Source organism: Artibeus jamaicensis, unplaced genomic scaffold (assembly GCF_021234435.1).
Source record: "Artibeus jamaicensis isolate MK-2021 breed Jamaican fruit bat unplaced genomic scaffold, CSHL_Jam_final scaffold_916, whole genome shotgun sequence".
NCBI classification, from domain to species: Eukaryota; Metazoa; Chordata; class Mammalia; order Chiroptera; family Phyllostomidae; genus Artibeus; species Artibeus jamaicensis.
The window spans coordinates 23,560,575-23,578,692 of NW_026522059.1; the positions used below are offsets into that span (position 1 = coordinate 23,560,575).

The 18,118-nt window shown below is 38.7% G+C and overlaps 1 protein-coding gene across 2 annotated transcripts in view; it reads right to left on the minus strand.

Moving 5' to 3' along the window:
- ZFPM2 (zinc finger protein, FOG family member 2) overlaps positions 1-18,118 on the minus strand; it is a 443,641-nt gene that overhangs the window by 201,838 nt on the left and 223,685 nt on the right. The window lies entirely within an intron of this gene.

Below are 18,118 nucleotides of genomic sequence, written 5' to 3' on the forward strand. Positions count from 1 at the left end.
CCCTGGCAGATGAGAGGGCTTTGACTCAACACCTGGTGCCCAGACTCCAGTAACCACAAAGTGTACAAACACAAGAAAGATATCCTCTAGCTTATTTTTCAGAAACATGCTATGAATTTGTTGCCTATTGTTTTAACTGTAAAGATTAAAAAGCTAAATTTTTTAAATAATGGATTTTCTTTTCTCAATATCTACTGTGCAGCAGTTACCCCAATACAATGGAAAATATAAGAGCGTCACCTCTCGCTGTCCAGGGAGGTTGGGGGCCCCGCAGATACCAAAGTTCTCAGGTGCTCAAGTCCCTTGTATGAAATGGTGTAGTGTTTCCATCCAGCCTATGCATATCCTCACATATACTTCAAATCATCTCTAATTACTTGGAGCACCCAAGCCAATGCAAATGCTATGTGAATAGTTGTTACGCTGCATTGTTTAGGGAATAATGACAAGAAAAAAAGTTCTGTACCTGATCAGTACAGACACGCAACCACTGTAGACCTGACACATACACATGTCAACAACACAACTTTTTTCCAAATATATTTGACTACAGACTGCTTGAATCCATGGGTGCAGAACGCATGAATACAGAGGATTGACTGTATTCGGTGTTGTTTTCTCATGCACGACTCTATGACCAAATAATATATAATTAACAAATAACCAAATCATACACATAACAAAATATATAACCAAACAGCTCATGAAGTTGGCAAGTGATACATATGGAAATTCCATTCCACATTTCATTCATTTCAAAAATTATGAATAAATTCTAAACATGGATTACAGAATCCAATAAGGACTAAAGAGCTTTGGCTTTATTAAGACCAAAGATGTTACAGGGCTGATTTCTCACCTTTTCTACCTGAAGTTCCATTCAACAAGAATGCGAAGGAAACCATGCAGAGCCCTGAATGTCTGTGCCTAGAAGAATTCTTGGTTACAAACCCATCGGACGGCGTGAACCAGAAAGAGGAGGAACACGGGCCATTGCAGCATCTGCTCCTCCCAGGCAGGAATTGGCATATGAAAACTGACATCCTTGATGCCCAGTCTCTACTTTTTGGTATAGTCACAGTATACACCATGTCAGGAGTTGTCAACCTGGGCATTTTGACATCCTGGGCCAGGTCATTCTTCACCTGGCTCCAGGTGGGAAGCTCCCTGTGCATTGTAGGATGATTAGCAACAACTCTGGCCTTGATAACCCAGATGGCAGTAGCACTGTTCTCCTTCTCCTTCCCTCTGACCTCAGCCATGACAACAAAATTGTTTCCAGGAGGTGTCAAATGTCCTTTAGAGGCAAAAAAATGACCCTGTCTGAGAACTGAGTGGTGTTTCATTAATGAAGACCTATGAAAATAGCCTTTTGCTCTTTCCAACTCACTTTTCCTGACCTGAAACAGTATAAAAATATTATACATTCCCATCCACGTAGTATACCTACCTAAAAGCTAGAATATCCAGATGGGTTTGGTCAGTAAAATGATAGTCTCCCCAACACCTCACTGTGTGCTTTTGAGCATGAAGTAGTAGAAATAACACTTGACAAGATGAAGTTGTATAATCTCTTTAAACAAATTATCTCACTTTAACGCTTCCACTAACTTTACTATTAAGCAAAAACAGGCACATTTTCAAATATTGATTCCAACTAATGCCTGATCCTAACAGGCATGATCTTATCAAGACCCCCCTATAATAGAAGGAGTGTCAGAGTTAAACAGAATAGGGCCAGGATAAGATCATAATCTTCCTCACAATGATGTGATGGTATCGCAGAATGGGGCTAGTATTCTAAGTAATTATCATTAATAGATCCTGGCACAGGAAAGAACAGGCCCAGCTAGGGTCTAAACAAATTTGAGTAAGATAAAACCAGGTTGCTGAGAATCACAGTTTAAGGCTCTAGGTGTTCTTGAAGGTATTTTTCAAAGTTTAAAATACTAGATTTTAAGTGAACAAGAAAAGGTAGAATGATTTTAGTACAATGAACATGAAAACAGAAAAAAATGCCCCTCTGTTACTGACACAGGTGCATTCACTTGTCTTTTTTGCCCATTATATCCATTCTGGTTATTTCTATGCTTTGATTGAATTAGAGTATTTATAAGCAGGTTAGTTCTAGCTACTGAATGAGGTTAAATGCATTTGCTATCTGCAGTCTACCAGACATCAATCTGATAAATTAATTTCCATCACAAGGAATAGAAAAGGTTTGTTTTTATTCCTTAAAGTCCTTGGCCTGGCTTTATATTCTTACGATACCATGTAAGGCATCTTAATGCAGAAAGAGTTCAAAAGTAGCTTTTCAACTTTAAATTCAAGAGCCTTGTACTGCATTGATTCTTTCATTCTTTGGATCCTATGATATGGTACACAAACGTGTGCAATTATCACTTCACTATTTACTTCTTTTTTTAAAACAATCTTCACCCAAGGATAGGGGGAAGGATTTACCTTCCTTATTGATTTGACCTTAGAGAGAGCGGGAAGGGGGGAAGACAGAGAGACAGAGAGAAACATTAATGGAGAGGGAAACATCAATCAGTTGCCTCCCAGGTACAGCCTGACTGGGGACCAAACTCTTAACTGAGGCATGTGCCCTGCCTGGGATCGAACCTGCAACCTTTTGGTGTACAGGATGATGCTCAAACCAACTGGGCCACCCGGCTAGGGCTCATTGTTTACTTCTTAGTAAAGTAGTGAGGAACATGAAAACTGCAAAAAAAAGTCAGGGTGTCTTCTTTTTTAACTCATTAATGACAATTTAATACACAAAATGGCATGTAGTAGAAAATTTTTATCTTCTATAAGGGCTATTATATAAATTCATTGCTGCTTACTGAGATTTTTGTGTTTCTTACATTGAACTAAATAAATATTTGCAGCCCTGGCTGGGGTAGCTCAGGGGATTGAGCATGGGCCTGCGAACCAAAGGACCGTGGTTCGATTCCCAGTCAGGGCACATGCCTGGGTTGTAGGCCAGTTCCCAGCAGGGGACCCACGAGATGCAAACATACACTGATGTTTCTTTCCCTCTCTCCTTCCCTTCCCCTCTAAAGATAAATGAATAAAATCTTTAAAAAAATAATAAATATTTGCATGAAAAAAGATAATAGTGATCGTTAGTCCAAGTAATTCATAGAGTACAAACGTTTTTGCTAGCAACACACTTCTTGACTCAGCATAAGTCCCACTCCTTCTTCTATAAAACAGAGATGACAAGTCCTTTTCTCACCAACAACACAACATTTAAAGTTAAGCAAACAATATGAGGGTATCATTTAGCAAATATGATCAAAAGAATATTTTGGTGATTTTTTCATACATATTGAAAGCACGACAGCACAATTATGATTATTTCTGGCCCTGATATTATTGTTATTCACACTCTGTCTAGACTTTTCTGGAAGGGGGGAAAAGCCAAACTATATCTTTGTGTTTGTTTCTCAAATGTGTGATTAAACACAGGTGCTGAAATCTTTGGGATAATCACCAAGGATGAATGCATCGCTGAAATCAGCAGTACACAGAGAACATTAAGTACTACTAGTTGTTAACACTGTAAAGCAAAACAGAACATTCTACTCTCTGTATCTTGTCTAAAAATAATACATTCACTGACCTTAACCTTATCAAATTAATCCCATCATCAAGGTCAAATACAATAAATAGATTCAGTTGCACAGGAGTATATCACAAGTATTTACGACATGACTATATCTGTACCTTGCATTTTTGCACAAAGGGTACTCACAAGTAAAAATAAATACTTTTTCAGCAAATAATTCTAATTTAAAAGTACACTAGTAAAAAATTGGCAAAGACTTAATATACAAAGCATATCTATCCACTGTTTAAACTGAAGAAGCCTCCATTTCTGCTTCAACATCATAAAGCACAGTACACATAAATCCCAAATACATATCTAAAGAAACCAAAAATAGCACTTGTTATCAGTGTATGCCCTCATGTGTTTGAAGATACTCTCTTTTACTTTGACCAAACAAAAGAGAGTATATGGGAGGCAATTCAGAAAATCTGTTGATCCTAATTTTTTGAGGTGGACATCACCAACGGGTAACGGTGGGTACTGAGGTCCTTCTGCGGTCCAGAGAACCATTCGGCATCCAGGTAACAGCAGATGTAAAGACAAGAAGCACACGGGCGTGGAGCTAGTTTTCCAGACTCAAAACACTTCACAAGAGAGAGCCATTGGCTTGTTTCACAGAAGAGCAGGGATGTTAAGCAGACAGAGCAATGTTTGAATCTCCTTTAGCCACTCCCACGACGCATCCTTCTAATTATCTTTCCAGTTTCCATTTTGCAATAATGGATTAAACAAAGAATGGAACTGATCTCTGAAAAAAATCATCAGTGTGTAGAAAGATATGTGGAAATACTGGTTTTGGTTCCTCTATGTGCTAACGGGATTTATGCAAAGAGAAAGCAAATGTCACATAAAAACTAGGGGTTGGCTCTGTTGCCAACAGGCTCATCACTAGTTTTCATCTTTGTAACACACACCCATGATATGCTTGCTCTCTTTCTTCAGCCTGCTAATCAGTGCAGCAGTACCTGATAGTGGATGATTGACTAAAGAAATCAAGATTGAACTTACTCCCTGAGGCACACGAAACCTCAGATCAAAGAGCGCCTACGTGGCTTCCCGAAAATGCTACCCCACTGCGCTCACCTCCCAACTCCCTGACGTGGGAACTAAAGGCAATAATCCCTATAAATCAGTACTAGTGTCATGAAAGGGGGAGCCAAGACAGAAAGAAATTTGGAGAATTAGGTTGATTCAAATAAATAAATTCTTTTAAAAAACAGCACGGGGCGGGGTGGGGGGCAGGGATGAGAGAAATAGACAAAAAACTGTACTTGAAAAATAAATAAAATTTAAAAAATAAATTAAAAAAAAATAAAAAGCTTGAGGCTAGCTTTATTTTCTAAACCTATTTCCCATATTCTAATCCCAGTGACAAATTAGGAAGAGCCACACTAGACACTGAAACCTTAAAACCAAGATGATCTTTTGGTTGAAGAAAGGACAGAATCTGATCTGGAATTTTGCTGTATCACAGATACAATGCAGTTTATTCCAAAAATTTGACAGAAATACAGGTGTTAAAACAGTTTTTTTGGGAAAATCTATAGCATCTTTAATTATACTGTCACTAACTGTCACTAACTGCCCCCCCCCACTATTTTCTTTACCTATTTCAAAAGTCATTATATTTCACTGAGTGCATGGTTAGGCCTTACCTATCATTTCATAAATAAGAACACAGAAAAATAACAAACTTCATCTTGATTTAGGATCATATTTTAACACATAAAAACATTGTAAATATTAATTGAAATTATAAAAATATAATTAATGCCTATGGAATTATGATATTGCCTCTCTTTTATCTATTTTCTAGTATATTGCATTGTATTTGATATATAGTATTCTTCTAGCACTACAAACAAACTCAAGTTCCAATGTAAGCAGCTGTAGTGAACATTCAGTCATTTCACAGTGAAATCTGCTTTGTTCCCACATTCCCCAATGATGAAAACACTTCTCTGTTACCAACAGAACACTAATATTAATATCCAGGTAAAGAACCAATGGAATCTAATAGTTTTACCATGTTAGGCTCACTATTTTTTTTTTAATTCTATTATCTCACAACTGGTAAAAATGGATTATGTAGATCTTGAGATGAGTCACGTCTGCCAAATGGAAGCAAATTTCTGAGAACCTCTGGAGTCATGTACACATTGTAAATACTCAGTCTTTTTGATGGCAAAAAAAATCATTCAGTTCATATTACAATGCATTTCAGAAGAAACTATGGTAAAAAATACAGTGAAAGAAGGGAGGTATAAAGATTACAGTAATTGATCAGTTAAAATGAACTGTATTTTTTCTTATTTTCCTAATTTCCCTTTAACTTTGAAACAACAGCATGTGCATTAGCAAAGGATAAATGAAGAACTATTGAGAAGATGCAACAATAATAGTAGATTCTCCTTTCCTTTGGATGTTGTCAAACCATTGGAAAGAAGATGGCTTGCTTCTCTTTCTGAGCTGTCAGTGGCTAAGAAGGTATAATAATATTGATTATTGAGTAGTCTTTTTGTCCCTAACAATGTGAGTGGTAGAGATTCATAGCAAATGGTAGCAATATTCCCTAATAATAAACAAACCACTCTATTTCTTAAGTCTAGAGATGAATACTCAAAATTAAAGGTAAAATTTAGTATTCATAATTAAATTAAATTTTTGAGTCAAATATGATTACAAAATACTTTTTATACCATCTCAATGAAAGATAAACAGTTCTTAATAATTCAAGCTCATGGAGAACACAGAATAAGGAGAAATAAAAACTTGCAAAAAATCAAGTAATATGAGGAAGTACTTTTAGTTTCATTGCTTAATTTTTTTTTCATTTCTCACACTTTCTTTTCTGACCATTACTTGCCAATAACCAGAGTGCTGTCTATAACACTCTAGGTGGTCAAGCATTATAAACCTCTTTCCAACCTGTAAATTTATACATCTAAATGCTCTACACTTGTTCTACTAGAACAAGTTACCTACCAGAGTATTAAAAATATCCTTATGATAATTTGCAGTGTGTATTTTGCCATGAGATAAAATAATGAAATGATGAAAAAAATAATGTAAGAAACCTTACCAATATTTATAGTGCTGTCTAATCTGTGACAGGAAAAACACCAAGTCCTTATAACTCGTTCAACAGAGAAGTGTGCTCTACCTCATGAGATTGTTTTATTTAGGAAAAGTTACTAGTGTAAGTCAAGAAATCAAAATATTAACCTTATCTGTCGGCTTATCAATCAGCCATTTATTGTGTGTGTGAATATGGCTCCTTGTGTGATAGCTTTGCTTAAATAATTAAGCAATAGTAATTAATAAAAGCTACAGACAGATATCAATTTAAATACTCATACAAGCAGTAATGCCATTTGATGAGAATTCAGATCTCTGTACCCTCACTTTTTAGCAGTTCCTGGCTTATAGTACGTGCTTAGCAAATACGAAGTCCAGTTTTCCTTCAAGACACATATCACCCTGACTGGTGTAGCTCAGTGGATTGAGTGCAGGCCTGCGAACCAGACAATCGCAGTTCGATTCCCAGTCAGGTCACATGCCTGGGTTGCAGGCTGGTTCCTTGCAGGCCAGTTCCCAGCAGAGGACACACGAAAGGCAACCATACATTGATGTTTCTCTCCTCTCTCCTTCCCTTCCCCTCTAAAGATAAATAAATAAAATCTTTAAAAAAAAGACATCTTACATCCTTCTTCCCAAGTTTAAAAAAAAAAGACATATATCACAATGATCTAACATTAGAATAGGAAATTGATTTTTGTCATTCAGTTGTTAGTAGTTAACAGTAGAAGGCTGTTCAATGAGGTATGAAACAATAAAAATCATTATTCTACCCCCCCATCATTTGTAAAAAGGATAAAAGTTACATATGTCTTGGAAATCACAGTTTGGTGGGGGGCGGAATTAGTTAGGGGACAAGGTCAACTGGCTTCACCTCCCATGTCTCATCCAGCCCCTTCTGAAATCAAAGGCCAAATGTTTAAATTGTGCCCATTCTAGCAAGTTTATTTAACAATTAACTTAGGATAAAAATAAATGACCATGTTAAAAAAAAGTGAAGGGCCTTCACGAAGGCAAAATATGCCTATTATTATCCAAATGGAGCTGTCCTTCCAGAAGTTTCTTTTAGGAAGGAAAAGTTGTGCTTTGAAAGGACACTGGTAACCATGTCCCCTTTCCTTCTAGTCTATCTCTCCTCATATTTACATACAGACATTCTTTTAAACAAAAGTTAAGAGTCTGAGTTAAACTCAACAAAACAAGGAGATTAGGTTGAGGAGTTAATCTTCCTCTGTCAGCCGGGCCTCAGCAGAGGGGGCACACTTCACCCCCAGGGAACTGGGCCTTCCTAACTGAGCACAGTGCTGGCCGCGGTATGTGAGGTCACTGCCCATCATTTATCCTCTGACAACCACTTTGTTTTTGACTCATTCTGCCTGTAAGTTTATTTATAACATGCCAGAACAACAGTGTAATAATGAATGGAAGAAAATCCCAGCCACCTTTACAAGCCTAGAAATGCTTAAAGCTAACAGCAGGTGACAGTATTCCAACTTTTCTGGTCCCCGTTCTCTAATTCCTCTCTGTGTTTATTATTGTGGTGTGCTATAAAATACTGGCTGTACTTTGCTGGGGCTTCAGCTGCTTTTTGAAATTTTTTTCTTCATAGGTAAGAATGATTTTATTTTCGCTGTCCTCGGAGCAGTAGTTTCAAAAGCTCACTAGAAATCTCTTTGCTATAGAAATTGTTCAGACATTTAATGAGTGTTTTTTTTAAAATCCAGAGCAAAAACAGCACATTTATCGCTTTGAAAAATCCCAGTACATAACAAAGGTACATTAGGCTCCAAAACAGCTTAACTGAACCATATGTGGGTCCAAAGGCCTGCCAAAATGGAATCCACATTATAAAAGATAGTTTCACATTTCACCGAGCCATAAAATAGCAACCTACAATATATAGAATGCACTGGCTGGTTGCATGGCGCTCCCGATGACAATGGCACGGAAACTCCTTGTCAGCAGATTAAAAGTAGCCTTGCTACACACTTGGGCAGGTTTCTGGAGTTGCTTTATCTTTCCTCTTCCTTTTTTTTTTTTTCTTTTTGTCCTTTTGACCTGGATTGACTAATCATAATCACAGATTATGGAGCAAATAGCTTAAAACAGCATCTTGAACCTCACCCTTCTGACAGTCACAGAGTTCCACCATCAAAATATTTCATTAGAAAATCTTCAAGAAGCAGCAGAAGGTTTGACACGGAACCCTTAGGATCCCGTCGAGGGCCTCTGCTGCAATTCCGTAGCTCATCGTGTCCAAAACGGCACACTCTACTCCCCCAGATTCTCTCCAAAGCCATTCTGAATCCTCTTTCCTTATCAGGCCGATACAGACCTGCATCATCCTCGCAGCCTCCTGACAGGGGCTGCAACAATGGGGGGAGGGTGCTACAAGGGCTCGTTGTTTCCTTTCACAAAACCCTGCCACAGGGTGCAGATTAACACCAAAAAATAGACGACTGCAATCAAAGAGAAACATTTTTCAGAACGCCTGCACTTGACTAATGGAGGAATGGAGCGGACCACGACTTGAGGTTCGTCACGCCCTCTTCCTCCTGTGCCCCTTCTCCTCCAGGAGGATCAGCAGAAAGGGGACACTCCTGTGTCCTCTTCACAAAGTTTGAAGGCACGTAACAAGAACAAAACTGCCTTGGTTCCCTGCTAGAAATATTCAGATAAAGGACAAACTTTCTTTTCACCACCTCTGACTTTCCTCAATGAAACTTTTTTTTGACTTTTTTCCCTGTAGTCACCTCGCTGGACATGTACTGGGGCCCTGACACTCATACCTGGTGCACTTGCGGACAGCAGCTGGGCATCTTATACCAACTAATGTTCAACATTTGCCTAAGTAGCAGTGGCTTTAAGATACGAGGTGGTAATTCCACAGCCAAGATTCGCATCGGAATCTAAGGGACTCCTGCTGCTGCGCTCACACTGTAACAAGTGGGATAATGAGAAACAAATGGCATTTGTTTGACTTCTTAATAGAGGCTAAAACTTCAGGCACTCCGTCCCCATTTCTTCATATTCACCGCACATCACTGTCTGTATTATGGCTGCCTCATTCAGTGCATTTTGTACTAAGCTCTAAAATGCCATCCATAATGAAAAAAATTGAGTTAACATTTAAAAATACAAACCTAACTCAAAAGTGAATCAGACAGGGTAAATTACTTGTCCGGTTCTCTGAAATCCCTAATCGCACACCTGTGAAATGCTTTCTGAATAACTTCTTGCAATAAGAAAACACAAAAAAGCCAGGGTAATTTAAAAAGCTTTTTGACCACTTAACTTTCCTTGCTCTTTTTACAAATATATATTCTTTCTTTGCTTCCAGGGGGACTGTTGACTTAGATCATAAGCCCTCTAAATATATACCTTGTACCTCTCTAGGCTGTGAGTTCTCAGAAGATTCATGATAGCTAATCAATAAACACTTGTGTCTGTGTGTGTATAAATACATGTGTGCACACATATAGGGAGATGTATATGTATGACAACGACCCAAAGTGCTTTTTAAATATGTTCAGGGAGGGATAGAAGAGAAAAAGCTGGATGCACTGCTTGGTAACTAAAGGAATGCACCATTTTCTTTCTAGTCGCAGCCATAATAAAAAGTAATCTAGGTTTGTGTAACAATCTGCTTAGTTTTCAAAGTGACTAAATGCATGTAATTTTATATAATTTTGCAATGACTATGATGTAGGGCTGGTATAATAACCTCCATTTTATAAGTGAGAAAACTGAGAACATGTATGATTATCTAAGATAGTGCATCCACTTTGGGTAATAACAGGACTGGGCCGGGTTATTCTGGCTGCACTGTGGGCTCTTTCCCATACTTTCTCTCCAATTTCTGATCTTCACAATGTGTTAATGCATGTTTCTCAAAATTACTGAAAGGAGAACCCTCAGCAAACAGCCTGCTTCTGTCTGGTTCCTAATTTCTATTAGGTTTTGTATAACTCAGGTGTTGTATATTTTAACCATCTTTCTCTATCCTCACAATTGATTTCTACATAAATTAATCAAGAAGTCACTGTCATCCTCATGTAGAAAATCGTCTCTTCAGCAATGAGGATAAAATGTATCTCATCTTCTCAAATGTCTTATTTATTAATTCCTATTTGATTTTGGTTCTGATGCTTTACAACACATGATTTAGCTTTTTCTACTCAAATTTTTGAGATTATCTCCCATTGCTCTGATTGTTGGAAAGTCCTTTACTCGAAGGAAACTACTTATGCCGATTGCCTGATTCAGGGGCAGACAGATGCTGGACAGTCCCCAGTGATCCCAGCCTTGGGTTCCAAGGCCCCATGCAATTCCCTTCCCCTAAGTGTGGGCTGGACCTCGTGACTCAATTCTAATGAAGAGAAGCTGACAGCAGTGATGGGATGCCACTACCGAGATTAGGTCACACAAACACCATGGCTTCCACCGCGGGTTCCCTCTCTTGCTCTCTCATTGCTGCTCACAAAGAAGACAGCGCCGTGCGGTGAGCTGCCCTCTGCAGAGGCCCGTGAGTCAGTCGTCAGGCTAGTGAGCCTGCCTGCAGATCCTCCCCCAGTTGAACCTTCGGATGACAGCACAGCTTTGGCTGTCACCTTGACTGCAGTCTTTCGAGGGACACTGCACCAGCAGCACCTAGATAAGCTGTGTGTGCATTTCTGAGCTTAGAAATGGGGAATAAAAAACACGAGAAAAACCACAGGCTTATACACATAACCCTACGCTTGACTCTGTATTCCTGACCTTTAAAACAGAAACAGATATAAAACATAAAATGGCACAAAAGACATCCATATTATTAGGGTCAAGAAACCAGTTTTTGTCAAAGTAGGCCAGAGGATTTTATGAGAAAAGTAAGGCATGAGAAAAGAAAGAGTAAAGAAATAATAAAAATAGCTTTACATTTGATACTTAACAAGGAAAAGAGATGTTCATCTCCAAAAGTGAGTTTCTCAAATAATTCCTAAGTTTCCAAAAGCATTTAAGAAACAGCATATTATTTTTCTGTTATTAGAACTACATGCAGGAATTCTTGACTCCGGAGCCTCAGGCACAGTCGACCCGCAGCCCCACAGCAGCGCCCTGCACAAGGTCACACTCACAGCCCTGACTTTACCAGGAAAACCTCATATGACACTCAACTCTGTCACTTCCAACTGCGAGCTCCTGCTACATCATGACACTTGATCAACAGTGTCCTGAGAATACCTATAGTTTTTTAAAAGTCCAGTATTTTACAATACATTTAAAGAGTTATCCCTGAGTAATATTAATTTTTAAGACCAAACAGAAAGACTACAAAATATTACTTAAATCCATTCTTTCACAGTTATCATCTCCAAGGTACTGGTGGTGTTAATTATTATTCCTTGCTGAAATCAGTGCTAAACCTTCCTAACATCAGAACAGCAACATTTATTCTGACCACGAACACAACAGGTAGGTGTATAGTGCCAAACCAATTATTTCAAAAAGACTTGTGGAACAGTAAGTCTTTCAGAAAGTTGAGGAGAAAGACTTTCAAAGGCATGCCAGACTTATCAGCAAATAACAGAAGAACGCTTTGGTCAACTTTTCAAACAACTGCTCCTCACCGTGCTTTCTTATTTTAACTTCTCCTCTAGTCAAAAACATGTTGTGAGCTTTATATTCTATAATTTGCATGGTTAAAAAACAATAGAAAAAAAAACAATAGAATTATCTTTTGCAAAGCAGTTTCTCACCACCCAAGAATCTGAAAGAACTCTCCTTAGGGAGCTGAGTCTCTATCCTCATGCCTCCAGGGACCCTGAAATGTGAAAAAAGATCTACAACTAACCCAATGAAGAATACATGGAGCTACATACCAATACCTAGACTTTGTCTTTCATGCCCAAACTCTGCCCAAAGGTAGTGCTACTCATTAGTCTCTTCAGCTTGATACACACACTCTTCTCAGTGGAGCAACTCTGACCGTATTGTGAACAACTCCCCCTTCCGGACACTGATTTAATTACCAACATGCCATGGAGTCTGTTTTATTCCTCCACGAAAAGATCACCTTCAACAAAAGTTCTGCATGGAGTTGTAGAAGAAGGGAACAATGAAAAACCGTAATAAAGAAAAAGATGCTTTTTGTTTATTCAAACTTGGCCTGAGTACAGGTAGGTAGGTTTAGCTACATGTCATAAGCCAAAGGCAAAACTTTAAATTTCAGGCATGAGAGAGTCAGGTAGGGCCATAAATAAAACTGTCTACACAGTAAAATTGTGTGTTTGTGTCCCTCCCTTTTGAATCTAAGTTCAAGCATAAAGAACCTCAAAATACTTTACCATCAGAAGGAAAAGTAAGTCAAAGAGAGATTGAGGTCAGCTGATAGTCCAGCCAGGCACAAAAGGTATACTTGGAAGCAGGTCCAAATTATCAGGAAAGATTCAACTTTACTTTCTATTTCAACAGTACTGTCCCATATTAAAATATAATTGCATACACTGCCAACATTTATAACTACATCTAAATTGTAATACAATCAGTCCCTTCTGATCAGTATGCAATTGGCCTCTCTGACTGGCTTCTACAGATTTGAATCATAAGCTAATTCTTTGGCGTTTGCTTTCATCTTGCCTGACTCACAATCTATACCATGCCTTTACTTACTTGGGTCTCCATACCAACTTCTCTGCTCTCCCTGAACCCTACCCCTCCTCCGCACACACACACAAACTACTCTAATTCTAGAAAGCAGATCAACACATCATTTTCCAAGGCTCTGATGCATTAAATGTCTTGTCTCATGTCTTCTTGGAGCAGCAGCCCTGTCCACTCAGTTTCCATTAATTCTCCACATAGCAGAGAGAGTGTAAGAGGAGCCAGGATCTTGGCCTCCCTAAGGGACACATCTACAACCTCCATCAATAATGAATTTCACCAACGTTTCCCAAGAGGAACAGGGTACAATTAAAAAGGTTATAAGTCCTTGCACTACTAGAACCTAAGGGCATCTGTGAATGAAACTGGCTTAAGCCAATTAGAGGAATCAGTACATTTGTCTTCTCTTGGAACAACCCTGCTCTTACGGTTCCCATCAATTCAGTATAAATCTGACTGATCTTATCCAAGAAGTTAATAGAAAATTGCTCGCAGTGGGCGACTGCCACCTCAGTTTCCAAGCAGAGACAGATGGAATTTCCCAGATGGTTTGTCACTGGAAAGCGTGATGCTGGATGAGCCTTCACAGAAAGCCTGGTAGAGCAGAACACCTTCTTGGCCTCCACCCATGTCACAGAGAGCGAGCTCAAACCAATTCTGCTGTAAACAAGGCAGAATTGCCTCCAAGGGCCCAACACCTTGTCCTCCCCAAAGGTCTCAAAGAGTTGCCAATTTCACAGTGAAATTAGTCTATATTTATCAAGAAGCCATCATGGGCACAGCTCCTTCCTGCTGTGCTTAATCTTATACTCAAATGATATTAAGAAAAAAACCATAAATCTATCAAACAGACACAAAATGGCATTGGCTGTGGTAAACGTATTGCTAAGTGAGGCAGATGAAGTTAAGATCCCAGAGGAAACAGGATAAATGGATGTAAAGACTCAGGGAGAATACAGGGATCTTGAAAAAAGACAGATTTACATCATTCACTAATGCTGGAGAGACACTGACAGAATATTTAATGTATTCATCTTTTTATTGAGATATAAGTGACATAACATTACATTAGTTTCAGGTATGATAAATAGTGATTTGATATTTGTATATGTTGTAAAATGATCACCACAATCATTAACATCCGCCAACAGAAGTAGTTCTAAAGTTTTCCCTCTTGTAATAAGAACTTTTAAGATCTAATATCTTACTCATTCTTTAATGGTTATTTATTGAGTCCCTGCTATAAGCCACAATTGCTCTAGGTTGGAAAGACAATTAACACATAGTCTGCAGAATACACAGATCAGTAAACAGACACATACAGTTATATGATTTTTGCTCTTACCCTAGTAAACCTAGAGAACCATGGAAATACTTGAGGTACAGGTATCTATTCCAGACTGGAGACTTTGGAGAAGGTCTACTTGTGGTGACCTTGAGAGGAGTCTTCAAGTAAATACAAGAGTTAGTGCAATGAAGAGTCTTTAAGTAAAAGTTGGCAGGAGGCAGAGCATAGGGTTTTCTAGAACAAAGCAATGACATGCCCCACGGCCAGAGATGGAAGACAAGAGCACGCTCTGAGCGCTACAGAAGCCGAGGTCGCTGAAGTCCATGCAGCAATCAGAAAGGGACAAGAACTGTGGGTCTCATGAAGTTCCTTTTAGGCTTTGACAAGGAGTTTGGGTTTTCTTGTGCCTTTAGAATTTTAAGGAAAGGGCTGGTTTTGATTTTAGGACACTATAATTTGGGTAAAGAAAAAGGACACAAGAGGAAAGGCAGAAAAAGCAGTAAAAATAGCATTGTGATAATCAAGGAAGACACCATGGTGGCTTTAACTGAAGCAATGGGAGAAACAGAGAGAAGAGAACAACACGAAGAGAGGTGGAGTTATGGTACCTGGTTTCCGAGAGTGAAAAGGATAATCTTGGAATATGTTCGAGTCTGAGCAAAAGGAAGAAGTTAGAGTCGTGGTTACAGGCAATAAAGAAGAGCAGTGTGTGTGTGACTACATAGAAATGGACATTTAAGATGTGACAGAAGAAGAAATAGAAATGAGCCCTGGCTGGTGTGGCTCAGTGGATTGAGCATGGGTTTGCAAACCAAAAAGTTGCCAGTTCAATTCCCATTCAGGGCTTATGCCTGGGTTGTGGGACAGGTCCCCAGTTGGGGGTGCATATGAGGCAACCACACACTGATGTCTCTCTCTTTCCCTTTCTCCCTCCATTCCCCTCTCTCTAAAAATAAATAAATAAAATCTTTTAAAAAAGAAATGAAGGAAATGTTGAATAATTTATACAGTGAACTTCCTGCTGAAGCAGAAAAGAAGATGCACAGGTTTAGAATCAAAGACGACTAAAAAGTTGGAAGTCAGGGAGAAGAGAGGGGCGATAACCTGTGGGAACAGTAATAAACTCTCCGTGTGACTGCTTATTTGGAGGAAGTCAGTGAGAAAGACTTTCAGAGCAGTTGAAATGTGCTGTTAGAGCAAGGGTAAAAAGCCAAGGTTAGAGTTTTTTAATTTAAATGTCATTTGTAAATTAGTAGCTGAAGCTTTGCAAGTGGCTAAGCTCCCGGAGGCACTGGGAACAGAGGGAGAAGAGAAGAAAGGCCAAAGTGTTTGGGGAAACAAGCACAGTTAAATTCAAAAGAGCCAAGACCAGCGAGACAGGAGGAGGAAGTATGGTAGTCCTGGGCCCAGATTAGAATGAATATTAAGAAGGAGAATATAATTTACAATGTCAACATCAATGAAAAGAAATATAAGAGACCCAATAAAAAGTTGTTCCTCAGCAACATGATAAATTATATCACTGAGATTCGGCAGATGGCAGGAAATGGGTAGGTCAGTGAGAATACTAGTAGTATGGAAATTCAATCAGATTCGAATTTCATTTTTCAGAGCATTTATTGAACAGCTATTATGTGCCAGAGGCAGAGGCCCGAAACTGAATAAGGATTTTATCAACAGCTATGTCCTCTAGAATCTCAAGAATAATTTGGATGTGACTTTCAAATTTGTCATTATAGGCTGTCTGGCTATGGCTTCCCACTAAGCTTACCCTGAGACTAATTCAAATCCAAGTAACTCATCGAACAGGTAGTCTCAGGAAATTTCAGTAGAGTTGTGAAGTGAGCAGGAAAGAGAAAAAAGCCCATAAAGGTATATTAAAAGCCAACTGGAGCTCAGTTCTGCTGGCAAACTCCAGAGACAGGGCAGAACCCTTTTATCCTAATGGAGAAGTGAAAAAAGGAAGGATATCTATCCACTAGCTTCTACCCATCATTGGACAATTTCTGGAAACATTAATTTTCTAGCACTTCCAGCTTTCCTGGATTGCAATGAGTTTTCTCCTGAGGCTGGAAAAAAAGTCCTCAAATGGAAAGTCACAGATGTTTCCACTAAGCAGCCTTTGACAGGTGAATGCTGGGGACCTATGGGTAGGGATGTATTTGCTCTAGTTGCATACAACACAAAGCTAGAAGACTCCAGCAGCGAGTGGGTCAGAGACTGGTACTGGAAGAGTTAGTACTGGAAGGAGAGAAATTGAGACACCTATGAATTCTATTATTTTCCTATGATGTGGATCAGGAACCACTAATTCTTTCCTCAGTCACATTTCTATGGCGATGATATCTTCAAATCTTAAGGTGCAACTGAATGCATACATTATTTTATTATTATGTCAATAAAATGTCTGTGTCAGCCTTTTTATGTGTATTTCCTACTTGTAGAAGCCAGTGTCACAAATGCCCAACATGAAAACAAAACAAGGTTCGATTCTGATTGAACAGCATCATAAAATGAGTTTACTCTTTATTATGTAGCAAGTAACCTGGGACTTTCTACTTATATTCTATTTAATTAATTATGTATGTTGCATTATTCCAGCAGTTGGCTGAATAAGACTAGTTAGCTACTGGAAGCGAATATATTCAATAGCAAAAGAAAGCAAATGCCACCTGAGTTTCAGACACCTAACCGTCCAAATGAAATCATTGTTATTTGATACTTATTTAGCACTTATTATATGCTCACATAGCAGAGGTTTAGTATATTATGAAAATATTTGTCCTCAGGAGAAATATGGGAAAATTTCCAAGGCAAAACATATAAATGTAGGAATTCTAAAACACCTCCAAAATAGATATTGATCATACTTTAAAGTGTTCTAAAACATTTTTCCTCATCGGTAACCTTTCAATATTTTCAATGAACAAGACTGCAAAACATTCTGAAACATGATGTTTGCATCACCATGACAGCCGCTAATACAAGTTCCTCTTCGGTACTGAGGTGGGTGTCAAAGACAAAGATAGGCTCACTCACTAGCCAACAACTCATCCAGGGATGTAAGACTGTACATAAAAAAAACTGAGGCTTAAAATGTATCAAAGACCTTTGGAGCTTGTCAAGATTAATTTTATATGTCAACTTGGAGTGTATTTTGCCTGACATTAATGTTTGGATCAATGAGTTTTGGGTAAAGCAGATTATCTTTCATTAGGTGGATAGCCTCATCCAATCAGCTGAAGGTCTTAACAGAACAAAATCAGTGGTCTTTCCAGACCACAAGCTTCATCTGCACCATGGGGTCTCCTGGGACTCCTGTCTGCGGGCCCATGTGGGGCCACAATGTAGATTTTCGACTGGACAGCCTCCACAACCAAGTAAGCCAATTCCTTATCGTGTGTGTGTGTGTGTGTGTGTGTGTGTAAAGGTGTGTGCAGAAAAAGTCCAGCCACTGTTAGTATAATGAGAATGGTTTGCACAACATTGAT